Source organism: Triticum dicoccoides, chromosome 3A, assembly GCF_002162155.2.
Source record: "Triticum dicoccoides isolate Atlit2015 ecotype Zavitan chromosome 3A, WEW_v2.0, whole genome shotgun sequence".
Lineage (NCBI taxonomy): Eukaryota > Viridiplantae > Streptophyta > Magnoliopsida > Poales > Poaceae > Triticum > Triticum dicoccoides.
In genome coordinates, this window is record NC_041384.1 from 3,433,946 (window position 1) to 3,440,564 (window position 6,619).

Here is a 6,619-nt window from a genome sequence, read left to right on the forward strand (position 1 = left end):
AAAAAACTATATAAAAAAACTACTCAGAAATAAATAGAAGAAAAGAAAAACTATATAAAAACTACTCAGAAATAAATAAAGAAAATAAATAAAGTAGAAAAGAAAAAAAACTATATAAAAAACTCCTCAGAAATAAACAGAAGAAAATAAATAAAGCAGAAAAGAAAAAAACTATATAAAAAATTACTCAAAAATAAATAGAAGAAAATAAATAATGCAGAAAAGAAAAAAACTATATAAAAATTTGTTGGGGCACTGCCCAGTGGGCCTGCCAGACCTTGGGTGTGCAAATTCAGGCCCAGAAGGGCCAGCAGGCTCACAGGACAGCGCGCCATAGTTAGGCCCAGAAGCCTGCTATATAGAGGAGTTCGAAGGAGCAGCCGCAGCTGGGTTTATAAACCAGTGCGGCTGCCCTTTGCCGGCGAGTTGGGACTAAACTTTGCGCCCCTCGCCTGGCAGCGCACCCCCTTTAGTACCGGGTCGTCGCTCCACCTGGTACTAAAGGTAGGGTCTTTAGTACCGGTTGGAGCCACCAACCGGTATTAAAGGTCACCACCCGGTACTAAAGGGCTACCCTTCCCGCCGCTTGGCCTGGCAAAAATTGACCTTTAGTACCGGTTGGTGGCTCCAACCGGTACTAAAGGCCCATCCTACATAAGTGGCACTTACAAATTTCGTCAGTTTTTATCTGCTTCTTCTCCTCTGCCCCGTCGCCCACCGCCCCCATCGCCACCCCTTGTCGACGCCCCCGTCGCCGCCCCGTCCCCGTCCCCGTCCCCGTCGCCCGCCACACTTCAAAATGAAGAACATATCCATGAAGGTGGCAGACGCCGTTGCTTATACAAATCCCCCCGAAGCAACCTTCCATTGCAACCCGATTCCAGCCGGCTATGCTCGTGTCATGGTTGATGAGGTGGTGGACCAATATTCAGGGCTAGAGCTTGACATTCCTGGGCATCACCAGGAGCACACACTGGGAGAGGCCATACATCATATCATCCTATGGAGAAAGTATTGCATCATCTTTCGAAGGCCACCGACACCGCGTCGTCATCCGACTCCTCCTCGATGTGAGGCCACTCCTCCTCCTCCAAGTCCGGCATAGCAGTAGGCCACTCCTCCTGCTTCAAGTCCGGCACAGCATGAGGCCACTCCTCCTGCTTCAAGTCCGACACCGCGTGAGGCCAATCCTCATGCTTCAAGTCCGGCACATCGTTAGGCCCCTCCTCCTGCTCCAACTCAGCCACGTCAGCCGTCTCCGTCGCCTCAGCAATCGGGGAAGAGAGACGCCGCAGCTATGATGCGTAGCGCTACGAGTCGAGGTAGTACAGGAGGTATAGGCGGAGTCAAGCGATATAAATATGGTCCAAGCCTCGCTCCTCTTCCTCAGAGGCCTTACGACATGACCGAGGAGCAAAACGTAGCCATAGTGAAGGCCCTAGTGGACGCCCATTTTGGACCGAAACCGGCACCGCCGCCAAGGGAGAAAGTGCCAGAGGAAAAGATTGCCACTTTATTCGTATGGCTAGACCACCAGCTCCCAAGCCTGTTGACTCAGACTATGAGCGCCAAATCAGGAAGGCACATTGAGCACGAGTACAGAAGGAGTCGAGCTCGAGCTCGAGCCAAGCAGCTGGCAAAAAATGCGGAAAACCGTTCCCCAGCTGGGAGAACAGGCGACGCAATCGATACCCCCGCTTGTTATGCCAACAACACATAAGAGTACCGGCGCCCTATATATATGTGGGCAAACCGTTAACGTTCCCCAGCTGGGCAATCTAGTAATAACCGAGGAGCATATAATGCAGGCTGAAATGATCGGTATGACTGTTGGACAACTCCTTGAGATCGAGCACATGTCTCCACTTAGAGAGGAGGAAATAAAACAAAAATATGTCCGTGGTGAACCTTTGATCAAGCCCGAGGAGGTCAAGAACCTCCCTATGAGAATGTATGAATTGCATCAATGGTACATGAAAATTTGCAAGACCCACAATCTACAGTTCCTCATGGTGAAAGTCAAGGAAGAGGATAATTCCATATGCTAGCTCTGTCTATTGAGTATACAGAACTGTTTCAGTTATTCAATTATGACGCACTCGACAAATCTATCGTCAGTTGCTATTGTCTGTAAGTGATTTATTTCTGTAATTTAAGTCTCAAGCTAGCTGTAGTGCTCTCGTTGATCATTACATGTAATTATCCTTACTATATATTCTTTTCTGTGGTATTATGCAGGATGAAGATGTCCAAAATGAGAAAAACTGGACGCTATGGCATTGGGTTCATTGACCCAAATACCATTAATGAAGAGACATGGTCATATGAACATTATAAACAAGAAATAGAGAATAACATGCTAGAGCTCTTGAAGCGCCTCATTACCAATGCAGATATACTACCACTACAAGAAATATGTCAACTTGTGACCTTGACTATTGGTCAATGAAAGGTCATTGTTTTTCATTTCCGACCTTTTTTGACCAAAAACAGAAGGTCAAAAGCTGGCGGTCGTAAACTGAAATTAACGACCTTCTCTATGAGAAGGTCGTGGACATTTACGACCAAAATATGCCTATTGTTTTGTTTTGTCACTAGCAGCCTCCCCAAGCCACGTAGGCATCCGATGTGGCAATCTGATGTGGCATAAGATTCAGTCCGGTCCAATTCAGTTTTCTACATGAGCCTAGCCCAACAATTCGGCTTTTTTAATGTGTTTTTTTCCTGTGTTTTTATTAGCTACATGGGTCTGACCCAGTAATTCAGCCCATGTATTATTTTTTAGGCAAGCCCTTTTAATATATGTATTTTATGTTAATTTCAGTAAGCTACATGGGCCTGGCCTACAATTTGGCCTTTTTATTTTCTAGCGCACAACATTTTGCAGTCAATTTATTTTTTATTTCCAACTTTTGTTCCCAGCTCCAGTTTACAGATGGGTCCCAAATGTCAGATTTTTCACAACTTATTAATAAGCAATATATATGTATATATCAAACAGACAGAAGAGAGAAAGCATATGAAAATCTTCAAATAATAGCTAAAATAAGTTTATTATAATATGCTATACAGAACAGAACACATGAAACTACATACACTCATTCACATCACAACAACCAGTTTTCATACAATCATTCACATCACATCAACCAGTTTAACCATCGAATCTTGCATACCCAGGAACTTCAAACTTCACCCAGATCCACACAATCATAAATAATGGGATCTACAAATAGACCGCTCTACCAGTACAAAAGCTAGCTGCTCTTCAACATGGGTAGAAGTCCTCAACGGAGTTCCATTCACCTACAAGAACAGAATGGAATATCAAGTACTTGCATTCTTCAAGAAGATTACAACCAACATATATATGTACAGGGACATCAGGAAAGCTGATGGAGCAAAATCAAACAACAGATAAATCAAATAAACAGACCATTTGGAAAAAAATATACTACCAGGCTTGAGCATGAGCATAGAAAAGAAAAGATGATTTCAGTGAAATTAAAACTGCCAATGAAAGCTGAATAACAGTTCAGCTGATTAACTCCTAGTATGGAGGAATATCACAAAATTAAACAAGATGGTCGTGCAAGTTTCTATACAAGTATTCGTGATTACGGTTTGTTATCATCGTCTAAATTCTCCAACATGCACAAAATTAATTAATATATCTGAATGTGCTACCAACGAAGCAAATTCTAAAAGATACACGGACAGGGCTTAATTAGCTAACCATGTCATTCTATAAACACACAGCAAACTCAATGATAACGTGTATAGTTATTACTATATAGTTGCTATATGAGTATTCATGATTTCCTTTTGTCATCGTCGTTTAAATAGCTTGGCGAACATTGACAGCAAAGAAACAAAAAATTTAAGTCAATAGCTTTGTGAGCATGTAGTAGATTGTTCACATCCTTATGAAATACATGGCAAAGAAGCTTTACCATGTAGACAAACACCCACTAACTCAGACGCTACAGGTGCTTGTTTCATCATGTTACAAAGGAGAAGCACAAACCACAACTTTACTCCACACACACACACACACACACACACACACACACACACACACACACGGACCAGTAGATCAACAGGAGGACATAGATTAGACCAAATCCACATAAACAAATCCATACACATAGCAGGATAACTGGATATTGGCCAATTGGTTTGATCAGGAGCAACAGTGCATATTTTCCCTAAACCTAAAATTGCCATAGTGCGTAAATCATGCCACTGGTCAGAGCACAACACCACAATCACCAGTACAAGGCCACCAGAAGCACCACAGAGAGGGATAGAGCTCACCTAGGTGGTTTGTAGCCAAGGAAGAAGCACAGCCGGCCGCGGTTGCGGCAGAGTTACTTGCAACGCATATGCAGATCCTTGGGGCTTGTTGTCTTTACCAACACTTCATCCCACAAAACAACTCCCTTGGCTGCCATGTCACATGCTTCTACTGCCTTGTCCACCATGTCATAGATGCATCCAGAGTAGTTGGACTGAGATCCTCCAGCAGAGGGGCACAACCAACTAACATACAAAAGGAGAAACGGTCACTTTAAACGGTAATAATATTTTAGGTCTGACTAGTACTAAAATCAACAGCATCTGACTCTATACAAAAAATCAACAACATGTTGTAACAGTACGACTGTGCTCCCAATCATAAACAACAAGATTCGGGACATTTATCATGCCAACAATACCACTAGTAGTAGTACCAATGTGTTAACAAAATTTAGGCCAGTAAACCAGGACAAAGCCCCTGCTGCTCTCAAACAGTAGGTCACCGCCATAAGCTTTGATTTCTGGCAACTAGGGGAATTGGATCAATTGCAATTCAAGATGGTGCATTATTTGCTAGTGGCAAAGCAGGTTCGTTTTTACTGGGTACTAACAAAGTTGGTTTTTACTAGGTAGCGGCATAGTAAGTTGTGACATTTAAAAAAAACAGTAAGAAAACCAGCGGCAGCTGCTCCAGCCCGCTGCTCTCCTCCTCGACACCGCCACTGTAAATTTTGCTAGCAATCATCAGCAGCAAGTACAGAGTAAACTGGGACTTTGTTGTAGCTACAGAAACTGAAACAACACACACATCATGGAATTTCATATCATAGCCAACAAATATTTTACCGGAACACAGGGTGTTCTTCTCCGTATTTTAGAAACATGCAAACAAAGGTTTCAGTACAAACAAACAAGTGGAGTAGACAAATTTCAGAACAGAATGTGTTCGCACCGTTTGGTTTATGTGCTTGGTTTATTTAAACAAAAGTTTCTGTACAAATAGACAAGTGGAGTTAAAAAAATATAGAAACTACATAAGCTGCACATTCAGGTTGTGATACTCCCATCTTCAGTATATGCATGTTGTGATACTCCCATTTTATGCAATTTGACTCGCAGAACAAGAACAAAACTGATTTTGAACATTCGATGCAAAATACGGTAAATACGTCTTGTATCTACTCCTTGGCTACTGTTATTTCAACTGTAAATTTAGCCAGCAATCATCAGCAGCAAGTACAGAGTAAACTGGGACTTTGTTGTAGCTACAGAAACTGAAACAACACACACATCATGGAATTTCATATCATAGCCAACAAATATTTTACCAGAACACAGGGTGTTCTTCTCTGTATTTTAGAAACATGCAAACAATGGTTTCAACACAGTCAAACAAGTGGAGTAGACAAATTTCATAACAGAATGTGTTCGCACCATTTGGATTATTTGCTCGGTTTATTTAAACAAAAGTTTCTGTACAAATAGACAAGTGGAGTAGCATGTGTTTACTTTGCATGCTCAAGGTACACTAGTCTGATGAAAACAATATGCTCGAGGTAAATTAGCTTGCATGCTCGGAGTACATTCAGAAATTCTGAACAACATCAAATTGGCTAAATAACTTGGCCTAGAACACCAATATTAAAGTGAATTTATGAGAGCAGTACATTCATGAAGTTCTACTCTGAATTTTAACTTTCTTTCTCTGAATTTTCTGCAGCGGGGTAATATCTCAAAAGAAAACAACACTGTAAACAGGCAATTGACTAAAACCCGGAGTACTATGATAGGGAATACCCACATTCATTTCAGAAATTGGTGTTGGACATACGACAACCCCTTGAAGTACACCTAAATTTATACTGAATTCCTTGCTCTATGACTAAAACCCGGAGTAGAAACATAAGGAATTGAAATGCCTGCATTCATTTCAGCAAGAAAACTAGTAGATCTTGGAGGTTGAAGCACTAAGATTAAGGAGTAACTTAATCAGAAGGGCCTAGCAAGCTAGCACAAGCATCAACAGCCGTTTTAATCAATCAGAAGGGCAGGAGTAGCTTAATCAATACCCTTATCCGTGAATTACAGGTAGGACTCAATATTGGAGGTTCGTGTTGGGCTCTTGGTGGCGCTGCCAGCCTGCCGCCTTCCCTTGGCGCTTGAGTAGGCCGTCAACTCCTTGTTGTACGCCATCCTCATGTTCATACTCATAGCAAGGGCGGCAGACCAGGAGGGCGCACTCATTGCAGGCCTGACCACCTGCGCCTTTCAACTCCTTACCCTGCATCAGCAAGATCAAAACAAGGTTAGTATACAACCC

The 6,619-nt window shown here is 42.3% G+C and overlaps 1 long non-coding RNA gene across 1 annotated transcript; it reads right to left on the reverse strand.

The window, feature by feature from the left end:
* Positions 1 to 3,034: 3,034 nt before the first annotated feature.
* Positions 3,035 to 6,582, reverse strand: LOC119266592. Its single transcript, XR_005132051.1, has 3 exons — positions 6,369 to 6,582; positions 4,318 to 4,542; positions 3,035 to 3,306 (listed from the first exon to the last, which is right to left on the reverse strand). It is a non-coding gene; the product is annotated as an uncharacterized LOC119266592 (long non-coding RNA).
* Positions 6,583 to 6,619: the final 37 nt, after the last annotated feature.